Source organism: Leucopleurus acutus, assembly GCF_964270905.1.
Source record: "Leucopleurus acutus genome assembly, chromosome: 7".
NCBI lineage: Eukaryota > Metazoa > Chordata > Mammalia > Artiodactyla > Delphinidae > Leucopleurus > Leucopleurus acutus.
In genome coordinates, this window is record NC_139150.1 from 78,485,874 (window position 1) to 78,508,574 (window position 22,701).

The 22,701-nt window shown below is 33.9% G+C and overlaps 1 protein-coding gene across 2 annotated transcripts in view; it reads right to left on the bottom strand.

Moving 5' to 3' along the window:
• Positions 1-22,701, bottom strand: part of LOC309963985 (uncharacterized protein) — a 389,311-nt gene that overhangs the window by 129,370 nt on the left and 237,240 nt on the right. For both annotated transcript variants that reach the window (XM_082842582.1, XM_082842581.1), the window contains one exon: positions 11,921-12,019. The gene's annotated coding sequence lies outside the window, so the exon portion shown is untranslated. The remainder of the gene's footprint in view (positions 1-11,920; positions 12,020-22,701) is intronic.

Consider the following 22,701-nt stretch of genomic DNA (forward strand, 5'->3'; position numbering starts at 1 on the left):
TTCCTTTCCAAGCTGTTTTTAAGGGTTTTGCCTCACATTTGGTTGTAATAATATGTGCATACGGGTGCTGTGAAAGGCAGGGCTGAAGGCAGACACTTATGCAAGCTTTTTCTTTTAATCCCTCACTGTCCAGCATATACTTCTCTGCCTTTTCATTCCAGCTAAGTAACAACATCTTAGAAATACTAAAATACTGGGTATTGGATATTAGGTATATTAATTTTAGGTGTTTGTGGTATAAAATATGGTAGAGAATATAGTTTTTTTTAATGGGTTATGAATTGTTAAAGGTTAAGTGTTAGGACCTCTGGAATTTACTTTAAAATAGTTTAGCAATATAGTTAGATGATTCGATAAATAGATTTATTAAATGTAGCAAAATACTAGCAATTGAACCTAGATTCCAGACAGTTGTTCATTGTATTATTTGTTTCTACTTTTATTTATATATAAAACAATTTCTCCAAAACTACATGAAAAATAGACTCGAGAAGCATAAGAAAGTATAATATGAAGACCTTGTTTGAATCCTAGTCCTGAAAAAAAAAAACCCAAATGTACAACTATTTTGTAAACAATTAGTAAAATTTAATGAAATTTTAACTGAATTTAAAGAATGAAATATTAACTGAAATATTAACTGAAATGAAATATTAACTGAATTTAAGGAATTGCTAATTTGTTAGCTATGATAGCTGCATTGTATTAGGGATGCCCTTAATTTTAGAAATGCATTTGGGGATGAAATAATGTGAATTCATAATTTATTTTAGATACACATAGAACAGAAAAATGTTACGTAGTAATAACAGCTACTTATTATTACAATAAGATTACACTAATCTTAATTATTTTATCAGTAATAAATACTTGTTAAATGTATATATGGGATTTTTTTACATTATTTTATACTGATTTCTAAATGCTAAAAACTTATGCATTAACGCTAAAGGAAGACCCAGAGTGACTTTCTTCCAGCTGAATTTCAAAGATTAAGAACAGAGATTTCCATCGTTTATTGCTTACACACGCACTTCCAGGTGTTTAGCTAGTTTCTTCATATTCATTTAATTATGCATAAAAATTATATGACATGGTATCAACACTCATGACTCCAAATAAGAAAACTGAAACTCAGAGAGGAGGTTAAGTAATCGGTTAAAGTTCACGCAGCCAGGAGGAAGGAGGGATCTCAAGTGGTCAACTACATCTCTGCTTCATGCCATCTTTCCAGAATTCATAGTGCTGTAGCAGCCCTTACCTGGGACATTATTAGTCTTGGTATAGAGGAAAAATAAACATGACAAGCTGTGAGGTAACTCAAACAGCTTTTGCTCAGAAAAGACATAATGCCCATCACTCGGGCTCACAATTTTACTGGCCAAAGTAAGTCATGTAGGCAAGAGTGTCATCAAAGAGAAGGGGACAATAGAATCCTCATACTGAAAATGACACAACAGGTAGGATGAGGAATATTTGGTAGAAAAATACTGCTACATCACAACCATATTAGCTAAGTTATTGAGCACAACCATTACAAACATAATTGTCAATGTATCCAAATCCACATGGCATCATCAGGATAACATGAAATACTGTGCAAGTGATATACTGAGCTAGTCACACTAGAGAAGTGGAAACTATTATTTTATAATTTTTTATGTCAACTTTTGTATATGAGTCACATTCCAAAATTTGAAATTTAGGAGAAAAATGATAATAGGTTTTGCAAAGTTTTGTGTTTTTTTAAACTTTTCCTTAAGTATAATCCCTTAAATCCACTGTACTCTGTGTGAAATATGACTTAAAGTTGCATGATGCTGAGATATGCACTTTTGCTGAGATATATAATGCAATCCATTACAAATAAACACTATATGAAATCTAATCATTATTTTGAATAAATCATTTAGAATGTGGAGTGAAAGAATTCCAGAAAGCCAGTGGGAGGTTCAGATTTTTTAAGCTGTGTTTTATATATTTCTCTAGTTGTTGGGAAAATGAATATTTGTATGTAGTTCATAACAAATTTAAAAGATTTAAATAACTTGCATTTGGAAATTGAAAACAAATTTAGTACATGATTATAGATGAAATAAATTTAATTTATTTGAGAAGCTTTGGAAGAATTGCCATTGTCTTCAAATAATTCACTCCTATTCCACAAATGTGTTAGAAACACAACAAATGTATGAAAGCATCTATATATTGAGCCCATACTATGTGTCAAGCAGTGTTTAGATTCTGGGAATAAATGAGACACAGGCCTGTCCTCAATTAGATAGCAGAAGGAAGAATACAAGATTACAGTCAGGCTAAGAGCATATGGTAAGTGCTATGATACAGGGCACTCTGGAAAGGTATATAAGCAGAAAGTAATACAATATTGTGTCATCTGCTAAGGCTCCCAGACAAGGTGATGTTTAAGAAGAATACGAAAAGCTAACAGGAATTATGTCTGTGAAAATTAAGAGCAGAATTGAACCAAGCTGTTTAAGTCAAATGGAACAGTTTTGCAAAGGTGCCAAATTAAACAGAGTAGGGTAATTTCTGAGAACCTCAGTAACCCCCTATGGCTACACAGTTGATTGAAACACTAGGCTGGAGGAAAAAAGGGGGAAATTGAGTAAAATATCTAATGACTGTGAAAAGCACATTTGGACAAAATAGGAGCCATCAAAAAGTTTTAAACAAGGGTAGGAAATCAGCGTATTTGAAAAAATATTGGAAAGCTTTCTTTCTTTATTCAGGTTTGGAATGCTTTCTCTCTTTATTCAGTTAACCTAGAAAAATCTCAGATGTGATAAGGTAGTCAGGACTAAGTGGAAAAAGGCATTTCTGACCACACTGTGGATCGCAAAAAAGCTTCTAGAGTTAATCATTAAAGTACTTTTTTAACCCCTTCTTGATTGATATGAAACCATGCCCCTTAGGGTTAACAGAAACTGGTGACTAACAGAAATTCTTGAGCTAGTCTTGCAGCTTGCTAAAATCCCCTCCACTTGCAGCCCACCTTCCCTGAGCAAGCTCGCCTTTATTATTTGGTGCAAATTGCATACACTCCAAGCTTCACCTAGCCTAAACAGATGTTTGCCTGAAGTGTTCTGTAGAAACTTGGAGTCAGTCGTGTCTAGTTCGAGCTCAAGCTGGCTAAGACTGGTCGGGACCACCGACCCTAAAACTGGACCTGTGCAGGTGTCAGATGAATGACCTTCTGAGGTTAGAGGGCCCAAAACTCCACCCTCAGATCATGCTAAGCGCCTCCATTTTAAAACATACGTCCCATGAAGAAGCATGTAACTCAGATAAGCCTGCATAGAACACAGATTACCTCACCTTTTCCCTACCTCCAAACTCCTTTCCCCACACCTAAGAAGTACCCTGCTTCTTTATTCCATAAATATCCCAAGCCCCTGTCCTTCAGGGAGGCAGATTTGAGACTTGTTCTCACATCTCCTTGCTTGACTGCCTTCTGAATAAATCCTTTCTATGCTGCAAATCTCAGCATCTCAGTGTTTGGCTAGCTGTATGTCTGGCAATGAAAAAACCTGGTTTAGTAACACTTGGTGATTAAATATAAAAATTAGTTATTTTTAAAAATTTGTATCGCTTTTGATGAGAATGTTTTGAGATACAACATACCACAATATTGACATTTTGTTCAGGTTCCCATTTACAATGCTACTTTGAGAAACCTTTCAAATGATTTGGATACATTATAATAATCTCCTTCCTTACGTATTTCTGTATTTTCACATTATTTCTATCCTCATGTGCTAGATGTTGCTTTCTTCAGTTTTAAAGTTAGATAAGAAAATTTCACATTGTGGTAAGAAAACAAAGATTAAAAATAAAATGGAATTATAATAATGTTTTATTAAATGTATTTGGCACCAGTGGGAAATAATATGACTTTTATTAAACTACTTTGTCAATAACCTAAAAACAATCAAGGTGCTCTACACATAGAAAAGTAGTGTTTTTTTCCAAACGTGTGTCATAAACTTAACTACCTCCCTAAATAAACTGCTTGAAATCCCATTAGGTATTTTCAATTTCTGCTATTAAGTAAAGGCTCCTGAGTAATTCAGATTGCACCTTTAAAATAAATTAAGTTGAAAAAAGATACATATCAAAACACCATAAATGGAATATTATTCAGCCATAAAAAAGAATGAAATAATGTCATTTGCAGCAACATGGATGAACCTAGAGATTATCATACTAAGTAAGCCAGACAGAGAAAGACAAATATCATATAATATCACTTATATGTGGAATCTAAAAAAAACTACACAACTGAACTTATTTACAAAACAGAAATAGACACACAAACACTGAAAACAAACTTACGGTTCCCAAAGGGGAAAGGGGGGGTAAGTTAGGAGTTTGGGATGAAAAGATACACACTACTATATATAAAATAGATAAATAACCAGAACCTGCTATATAGCACAGGGAACTATAATCAATATTTTGTAATAACCTATAAGGGAAAAGAATCTGAAGAATACACACATACACACACATCTATATAACTGAATCACTCTGCTGTACTCCTGAAGCTAACACAATGTTGTGAATCAACTATATATCAATTAAAAAAAATAAAAATCAAATCAAATCAAAACACCATGGTAAGAATGCAAATATTTTTCAGTTAAAAGTGTTTGAAAACTTTGTCTTTATCAGCAATTGGAAATAAATTTATATTTCAACACAACATTAGAAGTTTAATAGTATAGAGATTTTCTTAGAATAAAGATCAGTAACAGTCTCTGTCTCTTTCACTCTCTGTCTCCTGCTTTCACAGGAGGGCATAAGCTTGATGTACTGGTCATTTTAAAGGTCTTTTTATCTTTAACTGATGCGATTTCTGAATTCCAGAAGCATAAACTTCCGTAAAGCATGAATGATTTGCTAATTCCCAGCTCAAAAGGATGGCCTTTGAGGAAAAATGACTCAGGTAGAAAAAAAAAAATTCTACTAGACGTTCATAAATTTTATGCCTAATGGTACAGTCTCAACTCAGTTTCTTAGGTATATCAAGCATTAGACTTTATAAAATGATGAAAATGCTAACTCTATAAAATGAAAGTCACTGCATTTGTAAAACAGGTGTGTTTTAAGATAGTTGTTAGATACATGACAAATTTTGTAAGGGAACATTTAGAAAGACTCTTCCATAAGAAAAGGTTCACCCTGGCACAGAGCAGCCTATGTCAAGATATCTTCCCCAGGAAGAGTGTTATTATAATGAAAGTGGGTGCCATTCAAATGACAGTTCCCTGAAGAGAGAAATGTCCTAGGATTTTACTTTATAGAGATAATTTTAATTACCCATCATCTGTTTTGACTTCAGATAACAATGATATTGCAATTGGGAATAGCCCTCCCTGAATCAAATAGCACATCTGCTTTGGGTATATTTAACAACTTCTACACATTTGGTTTTAGAAAGAGTATCTTGCTAATCGGAACATTGTATCTCCTTGGCCACAGTGGTTGCTCGAAGCTGTACATATGACTTAATTTCAGCTTATAAACCTCAGTAATGGGAGTTTTATGAAATTGTTGTAATGATTCTATTCTCCTAAGGTTATTATTCATGATAAAGGTGGTGGAATCTCGCCAGTACTAGGGCTACCATGTGTGGCTTAAGACAATACCACTGTCAGAAGTAAAACAGGATGTTATGGATAGCCATCTTTGGGTCTTTTGATCCATATGGGAAATTCCACCTGTTCTATCGCCACAGATGCCCAAGACCAAATTTACTAATGTGCAGCAGTATCATAATGCCTTGGAATAAATTTCAGCCAGGCCTGAGAGTGATGGTAGACGCAGGAAACTGATATATCGGACTCATGCAGGGAACACTCGCAATATGCTGGGCTGGCTTCCTGTTACTTGTCCCTGGACATTTTGAGTGCCCTCTTTTAGGAAGAATTCAACATTGACTTCCAAGTTCTACTATCACTTCAGCCAGCCCACTTTTAGACCTTGATGAAAACCATTCCTAAATGTACTATGATAACCAGTACACATAATTAAAGGCAAACAGGATCTCCAGAACAGATGACAGAGACCACTGGGATCAAACAATGTCAATAAATTAGTAAGGAGAGCTTTTCATAGAGGATCTTCAAGCCATCAAGTGGTAGTATAAGCAGTAGCTTTCTTTTAGGGGACTTCAAAGGGCAGGGTTTCCTGACCTTTATCACAGAGCTGTTAATTGGTGTGTAGTAACTACATACTTCCGGGCAACTTTTATCTACATTCAGGTAACTTGTTTCAATTTGCCTGGGTTATGTTGGCCACATTCCATCAATCACATCACCTTGGAAAGAATTGTGAAACAAGTAAACCAGATTTTTTTTTTTTTTCTACAGAAAACTTCAATAAAAGTTGAAACCTAATCAAGAATCATTTTATGTTAGCTAATAAAGTTCCACTAATTTTGAAATGCATTTTTTCATTTCCTATATTGTCTTCATAGTAGTTACTTAATTGGGCTCTGAGAAATTTGTAGTAAAAGAGAGAACTGTTTAAGTACATTTAAAGGTTATACAATTGAATATATTTTGCCAGGAAACATTTTTCTATTATCTTCAGAAAGGATCTTTCTTTACCCACAGATCAGGAATTAATTCATTCAAGGATCCACTCAATACCATTATAACTGTCATTTCATATGTTCTTTTCATGACTCTGCCCAAATGAAATATAGCAGATTGTTTACTCAGTTTTACCAGTTATACAGCATGTCTTCCTCTAGTTCTCACTTTTAGGATTATAGACATAAAAAAGTGTAGATCGCCCTAAATTTACACTGGGTCATATACATGTCAGATAACATTTTTACTTTGTTCCTTCACAACAAAACAAAATAAAACAAACTGATTTCATGAACCTCAGGGGACACACACACACATTTTATAAGTGAATGGGAAGAAAAATATTAAAACTTCTATTCCTATTTATTTTTATCTTATTTTCATCTTTATTTTTTTTATTCTCTATTCTCTATGTTCTTAATAGATCAGCATAGCAGTACTTGCATACAAAGATTCATATACCTATGATGGGGATGTTTGTGTGCCTATCTTTACTAATAGGGTTGACGGTGTGAAGTTTGGAGAGGTTTTCCATAGGAAATCAAAATTATTTCCATTTAAACAGAATGTTTCCTTTTTAATTTGATTATTCAGTCATTCAATAAAGTTTATTTAATACCTAATATGTACCAATTATATAAAGTGAGGTATAAATTGAGGTATTGCAGATTTATCAGTCAAGATAAAACAATCAACACAAAATTAAAACATCAAAAATCTCTAGCCCCATGGAGCTTAAAGTTGGGGGTTTCACTTAACAAACTTAAAATAAGATGGCATAAGAAATATTTGCCAACTTGCTTTCCTCTTTACTGAAACATGAGCTTCTATAGGACAGGGACTAAAAATGTCTTATGACTATTTCATGCTCGGTACAGTATTTGCCATTTGATAAATATTTAATACATGCTTTTTGAATTACATTGAACTAAACCTTCTGCTTCTCTGCCATTGAAGCTCTGGGAACTTTTTTATCCTGTTAATCTTCTTGAGTGTTTAGATGATTTGGAGAAGGTGTTTCACTGTCAGTTATCATGTTTGATGCAACTCCTTTATGAAAGTTCCTTTGGTCCTTAACAATTTCTCTGATTTCATCTAACTCTACTAGAGGCTTTCTTTCTGCCTACAGAATATCTCCATTTCCTCACTTATGGAAATGCACATTTTTACACCAACAATCATCACTATCTGGACCAGAACTTTCACTCTCATCTTTTTACCTATTTAGAGACTTTAAAACAGACCATTTCTTACCTTTCACTGTATAAACCACAGACTCCATTTTGGTTATCAGCAGTGCAAAATTACTTTGACTGATGGAAATTCTATCATATAGTTCTCCCTCAATTACTTATGGTGGATTTCCTTTCTATTATTTAAACAGGCAAAAGTTAGTGAATTGCTCCAGAGTTCCTAAGAATAACTTGTTCCCAATTACTGCTAAGGAATCTTGAGTGAAAGAGAGGAAACTGCCTTTTATTTAGCACTCTACTATGCTTCAGATCTTTCATATATTTTTTTTTTCTCATTTTAACCTCACCAACCTAAAAATAAGGTTTGTGATTTCCATGTCTTACAAGAAGAAACTTGTCTCAATTCTCAGTTCTATAATGACTCTGAAGACCTCATCACCCCATCTGCAACTCTATCCCGAAACATCATACCAATCAAATTTACAGTTAGAAGATTGAATTTGACACAAGTGACCATGGCTGAAGCCACTTTATTTCACTTTAAAATATAGTCTCTTTATTCATTTTGAATTGCTCCACACAGCTGATTTCCTCCCATCTCCATACTTGAAAGATTGGGTCTGAAAGATTGCTTATTTTCTGTGTCCTATGGGAAACAAATGCTCACTGGTGACTGCAGGACTGTAGTTTCATTAAATTGATGTCTTATGAATTTAACAACATTTGGCCATGTCTGTAACCTCGCCAGTAATATTGGGAACTGATCAGCATGGCTGCCTAATTCTAGGAGCCTGAATCAAAATTTGGCCGTTCTGAATTTCCATTCCCATCAATTCTGCCACCTTTCTTCATGAGTTATACATCATCAGTCACAGACCTTACTCTGTGACAGTAGAAAAAGGTGTCAGGCAGTGCCGTGACTGAATATGTCTGACTAGACTCAGAAGTAATACAGGGCCCACTGTAATGATTTCATTTCTACAAAGTATAGGTTTAGTTTTTCTTCCTTGATTTATTCATACAAAAACACTACATGCAAATAACTAATCTGTTCAAGTGTTTTAAGCAGCGGAAAGGAAAAACAGACCAATAACAAAATGCAAGTCATCTAGTAAGCAGTGTGAGAGCAGGAACAGTAGATATGAATTCAGAGAGTGCTATATTGTGAAATATATACATATTTATGCTAAACATATAAATATTTAAGCTAAATACAAAGGAGACATAGTAGACTACATGTTAATTTCTTAAAGTTGCTTTTTTCTACTGAACTAATGAAAGACATTTGATTATGAGTGCATGATGTTTAAATCATACGTTAATTGCAAATGAGAAATGAATGTAAAAATGAGAAGATATCTGGACTGACCATGTGGCATGTAAGCTTTGGAAGATGAGTTAATTCAACAAATAAAACTCTGTATAAATGAAATGTTATTTAATATGAAGAAAAGATAGTACACCAAAAGCCTACAAATAGCAATATTATTTCTCTTCACATTCTTATTAACTTCCCCTTTGTTACACATGAAGATAAAATTATTTCAAACTTTTATCACAATATTTGTTTGTCTTACATGTACCACCTCCACGGAGCCTCCTCTAATTTCCTTAAGGAAAACAATTAACGATCCTTTCTTCAGCCAAATGCAGCACAACCTGAACTACTGAGTGATGAGCACTTGTTATTCATTGCTCAAATGTCTCCTTTCACAAACTGGACCAAGAAGTTTCTAAGGAAAGAATGACTGAGTGCTATGCATCAAGAAAACCCTAGGACGTAGCATTGTACCCAGCACAAAATTGCTCTTAAAGTGAGATGAAGAAATATACAGCAATACACATTATAACTACAGCACATTCTTGGTAACATAAAATTAAAGGAGTCTGGGTACTTTCTCTGGTAATGTATGACCTGCCATACTAAGGTCTCCAGCTAATAACTTCAAGGTCTCTTAATTTTCTCATAACTGTTCTGTCCCTGTTCCACTTCCCAACCCCATTTGTTACAGTTCCATCCATCAGAAAACCAAGAACATTACTTTGTAACTTGATTCTTGACCCCAGACCCTTGAATTCAAGTTAAGCCAATACAGTATTGTAAGAGTCATCCTTGTCCTGAACCAACCTATTTGACTCATCTAAATACTATACACATTCCTCTGTGATATATTGTTTTAGTCATTTTGCACTGTGTGAAAATCTCAGTACCTTTCTAGAGGCAAAAGTGAAAAAGGTTTTGCAAAAACAAAGCATCTGCATAAAGTCATGGGTAAAAATTTTGTTCCCTATGTTCCCAAAGGCTTACAGCTCAGACTCTTGTTCCAACAATAGATCATGGTGTGTATTAACACCAGGGAGTACTTGGCTTTTCCTTCATATAAATGCTTTCAGCAATGTCGGCATACAAGCCAGGTTTTCCTGCTAACCTGCATGAAGCTATTTCACTGATTTTGTAATAAAGTATGTCAGATTCATTTTCACTCACTGTACACACTGAGAGCTTAATGCCATTCAGGGCAACTCGTTCAGCAATGTTTTCTTTCTTTTTCTACCCCCTCTTTTTTCATTGGAAACATTTCCCCCCAAAAAATGAATAAGTCTTACAGTCAAGATGTTAGTTGTGTAAAAAGCATTAAAAGATGTGTTTTGTTTGTGTATTATAGTTGATGTATTTGTCACTTCAGATAATCCAGGTTTAATTCTAAGAGTCTGATATTACTTGGTTGCCCAATTTGCTTTATTTTTCTAACTTGCCTTCATACTTTTTAGATATTTATTATATAGAATAACTTACAAACATTTTATTTTAAGGGAGATAGTGTCTACTGCAAGATTTAAAGTAGTGGAGTAACATGATATCTTTTCTCTTAAAGACATATCTCTAGCTGCTAGTAAGAAATGGATTTGGGGTGGGGGTGAGTACAGAAGGGAAGAAAACAGGATAATCAAGTAGGTCAGGCTGTGATCTGAACTAGGGCGGGTAAGGCAGGAATAGAAAGAAGAGGATGGCTTAAAAGGTACATTTTGAAAGAAGAATTAAACAATGTAGATGGACAGTTCTTTCTTGAGGCTAGAATGCCCTTCCATTTTTTATCTGGCTAAATGATACTCTTCCTGCCAAGCTTCCATATCCAGGAAGCCTTCTCTACCCTTCTCTCACTGAATAATGGTCTTCTGATTGATGCCTTAGCACCATGCCTTCATCTTACAGAAGAAACTCTCTCCAAGCATTTCTTTACTTGCTTATCATCCTCAGGAGACTCTGAAGTGTTCAGAATCAAAATCAACACTTTCCATTTCTGTAATTGTGGTGCCAAGCAATTATTTTAATATGCACTGGGCTTATTGATTAAGAATGTTTGGCTGTATTAAACAGAATACTTAACTTTCAATGGCTTAAATATTTGATTTTTTTACACAGAACAAGATGCATAGAGGCAAGTGTGCACTAAAGTTCATTCAGTTGCCCAATTTCCTTCATTATTGCAAAATAGCCTTACTGGCAGTAAACACTGTATTTGCATTCAAAGCCAAACGAACTGAGAGATCTGGAGACAAACTTTTTCTTTTCTTTTTATCAGATAAAGCCAAACACTATTCAGAAACTTCCCCAAACTGTCATGTTGAATTGGACAGAACTGCTTCCAAGAAACTCATAGGTTCAAGAGAGGCTAGGAAAGCAAGTATATAGATTTTCTGTCTTCTGTATCGAAGTGAGAAGGAAGAAGGCATCTGAAATCCTTAATAACTGAGTGAGTCAACCGTGCATGCTTCACCAGATGTTCAAAACCATATTTTAATAAATTATATAAATATTTAATGATTAATAAATTTCAGGTAATATATACTCATCTATGCTAAATTAATAAAAGACAATTGATGATTAATCTCTACTCTTTGATATAAAATTGTGCTCAAATTAAATTTTAAATATTATTTTCTGTTGTAGATATTAACTCAAATTTGACAATCATTATAAAACTTAATTTGCAGGCTTATAGAGACAGTGGTCTCTACACTTACATGTTTCTGTTTAATAAGCTTGGATTGTCATAACAAAATACCATAGACTAGGCTGCTTAAACAACAGAAATGTAATTTTCTTACAGTTCTGAAGGCTGCAAATTGGAGATCAGAGTGTCAGCATGGCTGGGTTCTGGTGAGAGCTCTTTTCCCAGCTTGCCAATGGCCACCTTCTCACAATGTCTTCATATGTTGAAGAGAGAGAGAGAAAATAAGAAAGGGAAAGGGAAAGAAATATTTATTTTCTTTTTATAAGATCACAGTCCTACTGTGATTAAAGCCTTATGTTTATGGATTCATTTAACCTCAAATACCTCCTAAAGACTCCCATCTCCTGATAGAGTCACCTTGGGGGTTAGCGCTTCATTAAATGAATTTGGGGGCAACACAATTCAGACCATAGCATCTATATAGCCAGCTAGCTATTTTCTATGATTTGTAAAAACACAAAAACAATGGCGACAACAACAGCAAGAACAAACCAATTTTTTCAGCCGGTCCGTGAATACGTACATTTGGATATCTGGCATTAACTTATATCACTTTTACATTTAAATGCATTTCATTTAGAATGGGAGGTGAAATATATTGTATATTTTTTCAACAGTTCTATTGGACGACGTAATGTTTCACACACAAACACACACACACACACACGCACACACACACACACACACACACATTCCTGAAGGCATCATCACAATCAAGGCAAGTAATATATCCATCACTCTTAACTTCTTTCTCATGACTTCTTTCTCATGACTTCTTTCTCATAAAATAATTTGTCTTTCCTCACACCCTCATCCCAAGGTAAGTGCTGATCTTCTTTCTGTTTTCTGTCAATATATTTGAATTTTATAAAATTTTACACAATCATATAGGATGGATTTGGGGGGATCTGATTTCTTTCAATCAATAAGTTTTGAGTTTTATCCATCTTTATTATATACTGATAGTTTATTCCTTTTTATTCTTCAGTAATACAGTATTTCTATTATGGCCATACCACAATCTATCAATTCATCTACAGACAGACATTTGTTGTATCCATTTTTTGGCAAATACAGATGCTATAAATTTTGTATACAAATATTTATGTAAATATATGCCTTCATTTCCTTTCGGTAAATATTTAGGCGTGAAATTGTTGGGTAGTATGGAAGGTGTATGTATAACCCTTAATGAAATATTCAAAGCCTTTTCTAAGTACTTGTACCATGTACATTCCACCAGCATTGCATGAGAGTTCTGGTTACTTCACATCCTCCTGACCTCCATACAGTCAGTCTTTTTCAGTCTTAGACAATCTATTAAGTGTGTTGTAATACCTTATCATAGTTTTATTTTGCATTTCCTTAAGGACTAATACTGTTGCATACATTATTATGTGCTTATTTAATAGCCACATATCTTCTTCTATAATATGTATATTTAAATATTTCTTTTTTTAGTAATCTTTTTTAAGTTTTGAGAATTCTCTATACAGCCCAAAGATAAGTCCTTTGGTCAGACATGTGACCTACAAGTAATTATTTCCAGTCTCTGGCTTGTCATTTGATTCTTCTAATAGTGTCTTTTGAACAGCATATATTATTAATTTTGATGAATCCAATTTATCAATTTTTGAGAGATCATGCTTATGATATTGTATCAAAGGGACCTTTGCCTTAGTAATATCATGAAAATATCCCCCTATATAATCTTCCAGAAGTCTGACAGTTTTCTCTTTTCCATTAGGCCTATACTGACTAGTTTTTGCATATGTTACAGATATGGATCAAAGTGCATATATGTATGTATGTATGTATGTATGTATGTATGTATCTATCTATCTATCTCAAATTGATCCAGTGCCATTGTGGAAAAGTTTACCTTTTGTTGATTATTAGAGTAATGCTGATTTTACAGAAGGAGTTGGAAAGTATTTCTACCTCTTCAATTTTCTAGAAGAGTTTCTATAGAATTGATATTAATTCTTTAAAATGTCATAGATGTCACCAATGAAGCTATCTGGACCTACCTTTTCAACCACAAATATAGAGAAATTTATTCAGCTAATCTATTGTTTACTGAGCTTTGGGTTTGTCATTTTTGAAGAAATGTCCATTTTATACAAGTTGTAAAATTTGTTGGCATTGAATTATTGACAATATTCCATTAGTGTATTTTTAATACTAGTAGAATTAGCAGCATCTTCACCTCTCTCATTCCTTATATTAGTAATATGTGTCTTTTCTCTTATTTTTCCTACTCTGGTTATAGGTTTATCAATTTAAATTCCTGTCTGGAAGGACACACTTTTGGTTTCATTGATTTACTTATTATTTTTCTGTTTTCTATTTTCATACTAACCTCTACTATTTATTTTCTGCTGCTTACTTAGGACTTAATTTGATATTTTTAAAATGTTTTTAGAATGGAAGAAAATTAATTTGAGATCCTTTTCTTTTATAATAAAGGCATCCAATGCTATAAATTTTCCTCAATGCAGTACTTTATATCTCACACATTTTGGTATGTTGTATTTGCATTTTATTTTCTAATCATCATTTTTGATTGCTTTTCTGACCTATTATTTTAAAAGTCTATTATTTAGGTTTTCAAATATTTGATGATTTTTCAAATTTATTTCTGATATTTATTTCTAATTATTGCCAAATTGTCTTAAAACATGCTTTCTGTGATTTGATTCCACGGAACTTTATTTAAATTTGCTTTATGGTTTAGAAAATGGTCCATATGGTAAATTTACTTTTGTATACTTGAAAACAATTTGTGTTCTGTTGTTATTAGGTGGAATGTTCTATAAATGTCAGTGAAGTAAAAGCTCTGGGATAAGATTCCAAAGCATTTATAATTATCATGTTCCCACGATGAATTAACTCATTAATCACTACTAAATAAGCCTCTTTACATCTGGTAATATTTTTGCAATGAAGTCTATTTTGGCTGATATTAATGTAATCATCCCAGTCTTCTTTGACTAGTGTTAGCATAGTATATCTTTTTCTCTTCTTTTACTTTTAACCTGCATGTTACTTTTAAATCTGCATGTTTATATTTAAAATCACTTTCTTTATGGCAGCATATCATTTTTTCTTGCTTTTTATCCATTGGATGACCTCTGCCTTTTAATGGAGATCTTTAAATTATATACCTTTATTGTAAATATTGATACAAGTGTGTCCTTATATATATATAATATTGCTATTTGTTTTATATTTATCCTATTTGTTCCTCTCAAAACTTCTCTTTCTTCTTCCTATGAAGAAAGCAAAGGATATGGATGTACTCATTTTGATATATCTGTCCTGTTCTGTCCAACATGATAGCCACTTGAAACATACGGCCATTGAGTACTTGAAGTATGAGCAGTTCAAATTGAAATATACTCTAAATATCAAAGATTTAGAAAAAAAAAGTAAAATGTATTATTATTTTCTAAATGTATTACAAGGTGAAATGATATTTTTTTGATATAAAGGATTTAAGAATTACATTATTAAAATGAATTTTGCTTGTTCATTTTTACTTTTTTAATGTGGCTTCTAGAAAATTTAAACTATATATGTGGCTCACATTATACTCTTTCTAATAGATAGCACTGTCTTAGATCATGAATCAGCAAACTATTTTTTTATAAAGCGCCAGATAGCAAATGTTTGGCTTTGTAGGACTATAGTCTCTGTCACAACTATGCAATCCTGCCATTTGTATCATGAAAGTAGCCTTAGACAACACATAATAAATGGGGGTGGCTGTGCTCCAACACAACATTATATACAGAATTTGACAGAGTGGATCTGGCCTGCGGTCTTTGACTTGGTGCCCTTCTGATACAATAATTTTGATAAATGAAGCTATGAATAATTTATGATCAAAGAACAGAAAGAAAAAAGCCTTGTTCCCTGATAATACTAGGGGCTACCACAGCAGACCCTGACCAACAATGTTTTAGGTATAACAAAAATAAACTGTCTCATTTATGCTTCAGTATTTTTAATATATGTAGCTAAATCTAATTAAGTCCATATGTCATGATTCCATTATATGATTATGCAAGTTTAAAATTCATAAATTCCTCAGTCCATCCTCAGTCCAAAATTGGCAACTTCCATGTTCACTGTCACTTTCATATAGCTAATTAATATACAACTTGTCTTATTATCTTTCTATATCATCAACCAATGTCTAGTAGGTTTGCTATGTACTAAGCTAATATTTATTAAGTACTAGTGGAGTAAATAAATATCAGTATCTTGTACAAAAAATGTATGTATCGCTTAAGTTTCTACATCTAAGAAATCAACCTCAGTGAGCAAAGAAAAAAAGCTCAATTAGTAAAATAATACTACCAAATGTAAAAGAATTCATTATTCAAAACCTTATTAATTTTCTTCACAGCTACAAACTTTATGAAAAATAATTCTTATTAAATATGATAGCTCAAAGTAATGCATCAGCTAATTCACTGTTTCATATGCTGATTATGATATGAAACATCACAGCTGATTCTATTTTTTAAATCTAGTTACCTATACAAATTGTATGGCTTTATGGTAAATTTGTATTATATGCTTCCTAACATCAGATGACTTGGCAGTTCTCGCCAGCTTACATTGAATTGACATTCAATAAAGCCAGGTTCAACATCTTCTAAATAATACAGCAGAAAATTAAGTAGGACTTAAAAGATGTATAAGTTAAGACAATTTTGTGTGGAGTTAATGCTAATAGTACTATTACAGAATGTTAGAAAAACTCTAGAATGAAAAGATTTACCTCTTTTCATAAACAAACAAATCTTCCTGGTGCCCTATTTCAATGTATAAAATTCCAACAACCTATAATGTGGAACTACTATGTAGCCAAGACAATACCCTTGGGAATAATGTTGACAAGAAGAGAGAGGCCAGTAGGTTAAATCGCAGCAACCACCACTCATTGAACCACAATTTGCTCATTGTTCAATATTCATGGCCTTTGCATTCTAAAAATTTTTATCCCACTATATTCTTTGTATATAGACAAAAAAACAGGCATATCAAAAAGGTTGAAAAACATATCCAATGTTGCTGAACTAGTACATTGATTAAAATTCAAGTCTGGTTGATGTGAAAACTGATACCTTGACAATACAGTCTAAGACAGTAGATGATTGATATGCTTTTCTGTGAATTATAATCTCGTCTAGAAAAAGGAATTACTTTCAGACACCAATGAGGAAAGAATGAATTGTCCAGTTGTCACTGATTATGACAGTGGTGTCAGTGAACTTATATAAGAAAACTCACCTAATGGATTTTCTAAGTTGCTAGAAGTCAGCAGGAGCAAAGATAAATGTGACATCTATAATACTCAACTTATTTTTTCTTGTCATGGCTTTTTTGATTATAGTTTCATACATTTCCAGGGTACAGCTGGTTTGAATTGGCTTCATAACCTCAGGAATAAAACTAATATTACCTCTTCATTAAAACCTCAATTTTCAATGACTCCAGGCTTCTCTCCTGGTTGATTATCCCACAATGTATATTTTTCTGAAATACCCATCTTCATATAATTTGAAAAAAATCATAATGGAGCTTTCAAGTGCTCAACAAATTCAATAACAATGAATTGATAACTCAAGATAAATACCATTAAATCCTGAGGAATATTTGCAGCCATCATCACCATCAGTTGAGATTCTAAAAAGGCCCCACTGTGTAACTGACTATTCTTTTAATTTACACACACACATGCACACACACACACTCATGGTAACCAGTTCAGCATGGGTTCTAGAACCAGCTGCAGTCTTTTTTATAGTAACAACAACAAAAAACTCGGGCGCTTAAGTCATAATGCTGCAATGAACACTGGGATGTATATATCTTTTCAAATTAGAGTTTTTGTTTTCTTCAGATGAACATCCAGAAGTGGAATTGCTAGATTGTATGGTAGTTCTATTTTAATTTTTTGAGGATCTTCCTATACTGTTTTCCATAGTGGTTGTACCAACTGACATTCCCACTGACAGCGTATAAGGTTTCCCTTTTCTCCACACCCTCACCAATCCTTGTCGCTTCTTGTCTTTTCGATAACAACTATTCTGACTGGTGTTAGGTGATATCTCATTGTGGTTTTGATTTGTATTTCCCTGATGATGAGTGATGTTGAGCACTTTTTCAAGTACCTGTTACTCATCTGTGTATCTTCTTTGGAAAAATATCTATTCAGGATGCCTGCTCATTTTTCAGCAGGTTGTTTGGTTTATTTTGATACTGGACTGTATGAATTCTTCATATATTTTGGACTTAAGCTCCTTATCAGATACAGGCATACCTCAGAAATATTGAGGGTTGGGTTCCAGACCACTGCGATAAAGCAAATACAGCAGTAAAGTGAGTCATGTGAATTTTTTAGTTTCCCAGTGCATATAAAAGTTGTATTTATACTATACAGTAGTCTATTAAGCATGTAATAGCACTATGTCTAAAAAAAAAGGTACGTACCTTAATTAAAAAAAAATTTTATTGCTAAAAGATGCCAACCATCGTTAGAACCTTCAGCAAGTCATAGTAGTAACATCAAAGGTGACTGATTACAGATCACCAAAACAACTATAACAATAATGAAAAAGTTGGAAGTATTGGTGTAAGAATCACCAAGATGTAACAGAGAGACACAAGATAAGCAAATACTTTTTGGAAAAAATTGTGCCAACAGATTTATTTCACAGAGGGTTGCCACAAAGCTTCAATTTGTAAAAAAAAAAAATGCAGTATCTGTGAAGAGCAATAAAATGAGGTATGCTGGTATATTGTTTGCAAATATCTTCTCCCACTAGGTTGTCTTTTCTTTTTGTTGATGGTTTCCTTTGCTGTGCAAAAGCTTTATAGCTTGATGTAGTCTCATTTGTTTATCTTTGCTATAGGCACCCCAGTATTCAGTGAAGTATTATTTACAATAGCCAAATATAGATATATATATTTACAATGGAATAATACTCAACCGTAAAAATAAATGAAATCTTGTCATCTATGATAACATGGATAGACCTAGAGGGTATTTGCTAAGTGAAATAAGATAGACAGATAAATACAGATACCATATTATTTCACTTTAATGTGGAATATAAAAAACAAAAGAAATGAACAAACATAACAAAATAGAAACAGACCCATGAATACAGAGAACAAACTAGTGGTTGGCAGAGTGGAAGGGGATGAGGAGATGGGAAAAGTAGGTAAAGGGGATTAAGAGGTACAAACTTCCAGTTATGAAATAAATAAGTCATGGGGATCTAATGTACAGTGTAGAAAATATTGTCAATAATTGTAATAACTTTGTATTGTGACATATGGTAACCAGACTTATCATGGTGATCATTTTGTAGTGCATAAAGATATTGAATCACTATGTTGTACAGCTGAAACTAATAAAATGTTGTAAGTTAATTATACTTCAGTTTAAAAAAAAGTCCTATTTCTGAATCCACATCACTCCCAGTATTTCCCCTTCCTTTATAACATTCTGGGTTCAATCTTATCTTCAATGAGATATCCATCAACTCCACCCATATTGCCCACCCGACTTTGTCCATAGCAAATGTTTTTATTTCCTTTTACATGTTTTGACCTTAACTAGATAAGTATTTAAGACTTTACTCGCTGGGGGAGTTCCAAGCTTCACTATACAAATTAATTGAATTCAAATGTATATACAGGGATAATGTGCTACCTTCTGGGACATATTGGCTTTAACAAAATTCCTGGTTTAATTTTAAACTTATTTACTGGGAGGAAGATGGCACCTAACTTAACACACCAAGAAAATAAAAGCCTCATCCCTCTTCTCAGTCAAAATATCCCATTTGGTACATATACACTTGAAAGCATGTGCACCCCTCTCCCACCCTCCACCCCCCACAGACACGTAGGACAGTATCTCATTTTTACTTAAACTAGGTTTTTTTTTTTTTCCTCTTTTGAATGTGAGTAATGCTTTCTGGAAAGAAAAAAAAAAGCAGCAAGTCAAAACTGTTTAAGTACTGTGTCTCCTTCAAGTTATTATGAGACATATTGAAACAATAATGGATTCGGGGGCCAAATTCTAAGGAATCGAATGCTTGGGAAGGAGGTCTGAATATCCGTTGGAATGAAAGACCTATTAGTATGTGGGGATTTTACCAAAGTTCAGGGAAATCCTACTGGGGTGCAGTATATCTAAGAAGGGTAATACAGGACTTAAGAGACTGAGGAAGGTGGGGAGTCTCCTGGAAAAGAACTGCATCAAAGGCAATAAATATACTTCTGGATTTACGAGCTTTTAAAGATTCACCAAGTGGGAATCCCTCTCAGAAGAGTTAGGCAGTTTTGTTCTTTTTTACTGTAGGTTTTATGGTTTGCCTGAGAATGAAAACCATGCTTTGCAGTTTTCTGTTAGACTTGGGAAAGCAGAACAACCTCTAAAATCCACCAGCAAGCACAAAACTTTGTGGAGAGGCATCTTGTGCCAATAATGACAAAGGCATATGAAAGCTGGAAGTTGTGTATGCTGTAAATACTGATTATTCGTACAACCTGTTCATCATGTTGGTGATTGTCTGATACTCCCAGTGCCAGTACAAGCTGAGGTTTTAAAAAAACACACTTGCTTGATTTGAAGCACAGGTACCCAAATAGAATAAAACAATGGGAAGGAAAGTTCCAAAGTAAAAGAGATGAATCAGATGAAAACGATAAATATTTTGGTTCCTTGGGGAACTGAATAGGAACACATGGAGGGACTTGAGATTGCCTAGCCCTCAGTAAACCCTGCATGATCTTGCTATCCATCATTTCAATATTTGATGAGCGGTCTTGTAAAAACCAAATATTTAACCAGATGAGGTAAAGTATTGGGACACTGCAGGAGCCCCAGTCGGAACACTTTCAGATTCATACTTTTTACAACAAAGACTTTTTACCGATCAAAACTTGTGCAGATTAGGCTGGGCTCTGAGATTCATACAACTAATCTACAATATCTGGATTACACATATATAAAAAATTAATTTCTAAATAGCATTAACCCATTTCTGTAGGCTAGGAGCATTATATAAAGTTACAAAAATTGTGTGACCAATTATGAAAATTAGGATGGGATGGGGGATTTTTCTTCTATATTATCTCTAAGTCATAGGTATAGTTTAGGAATCTGGACTGGCCACTGAAGAGCACTTAGTCAAGTAATTTAAACCATCTGTGGCTTTGTTCCTCTCTGTCAAAAGAATATTCATTTCAGGGGATTATCATGTGATTACATGAGGTAATAATAGCAAGCACACAGCGCTCACACTGTACAAGGCACTGCTCATGTGTTACCTCATTAAATCCTCATAGAATCTCTATGAGGTAGGTCTTATTATTATCCTCATGAACAGATGATAAAATTGAGGTACAGAAAAGTAACTTCCCTAAGGTCCCATAGTAGTGATAAAGCCTGGATTCAGCAACCCAGGCAGCCTAGCTCCAAACTACGTATCTTCAACCACTTTGCATATTGTTTCTATCAAATAGGACATATAAGTACTTAGCACAATGCCTCATGCAAACTAAGTTCTCAAGTGATATTCATTATTATTATTACAAATTAATACACTATAATTTATAAGTTGGCATAACTTTTTGAGAAGCAAAATTTCAATATAAGTTCTGGTTTCAGCTCCAACTTTTATGTAAAGGGATTAGAAGTCATTACTCCTATCTTTAGTAAGAAAATGAGGGGAAAAAGTCACTGAAAACCCATGACTTTTCCTGGACTCATCAGATGATTGAGGTCACAGGGCAAACTGCTGTCCTGAAATCTGGAGACAAGCAAATCCAGACTCACAGCTGAGATCCGTTTATTGGAGAAGGCCCTGGAGTCATAAACTGGTAGGAATATTTAAGTGGAAATTCTCTTAATGAATTGCTGGGGGCTAATGTGCATTGACTTGAGAGTGAGAAACCCCTGGGACTTGTGAGGGGCTCCCACATTTTCCAGGCTTTTATATCCAGGGATTTCACCAGGTTTTCAAGATGAACAGCCAAGAAATAGTCCCTAATGACACTGGCAGGGGCAGGGCAAAGGTAACCATTAAAATATGCCCATAGTGTTCTCCATTACAAAGGCCTACTCTACCAGAAGGGGAACTAAGAAATCCCTATGAAGGATACAGCCTAAGTGCACAGGCCTACCCCCTAAAAGACTGAGATGCAATCATAGGATTATAGAATTGTTGCCATCCTTCAAACCTTACCACCACAGCAAAAGAACTCCTGTGTAATAACAGTGGCTTACAGACAAAAAAAATAACTGCAATACACAGACTAACTGAGGAGCAACTGATGGGGAAGTCCAAAGACTACAGGGAAGACGTGAACAAGGACACTTAAATTTGAAGCCTCTGGCACCTACAGCTATAGTAATCATTAAGCACAGTCCAATGCCCAGCCAGATTAATATGAAACCTCACACTAAAAGCCTATTTACCTCAGTTGCTATTACCCAGTTTTCAATAATAAATTACAAGGCATGCCAAAAGGCAAGAAAATCACAATCTAAAAAGACAAAGCAAGAATCAGAACCAGACTCAGAAAAGACACAGCTTTTGAAATTATCAGATAAGGAATTTAAAATAACTATGATTAATATGTGAAGAATTCTAGTGGAAAAAGTAAACACCATGAAAGAAGAGATGGGTATTATAAGCAGAGAGATGGAAAGAATAAAAATAAATGCTAGAAAAAAAAACTTCCACAGAAATGAAAAATGCCTTTGATGGGTCCAATAGTAGATTGAACACAGCTGAAAAAGGATTAGTGAGCTTGAAAATATGTCAATAGAAACTTTGCATT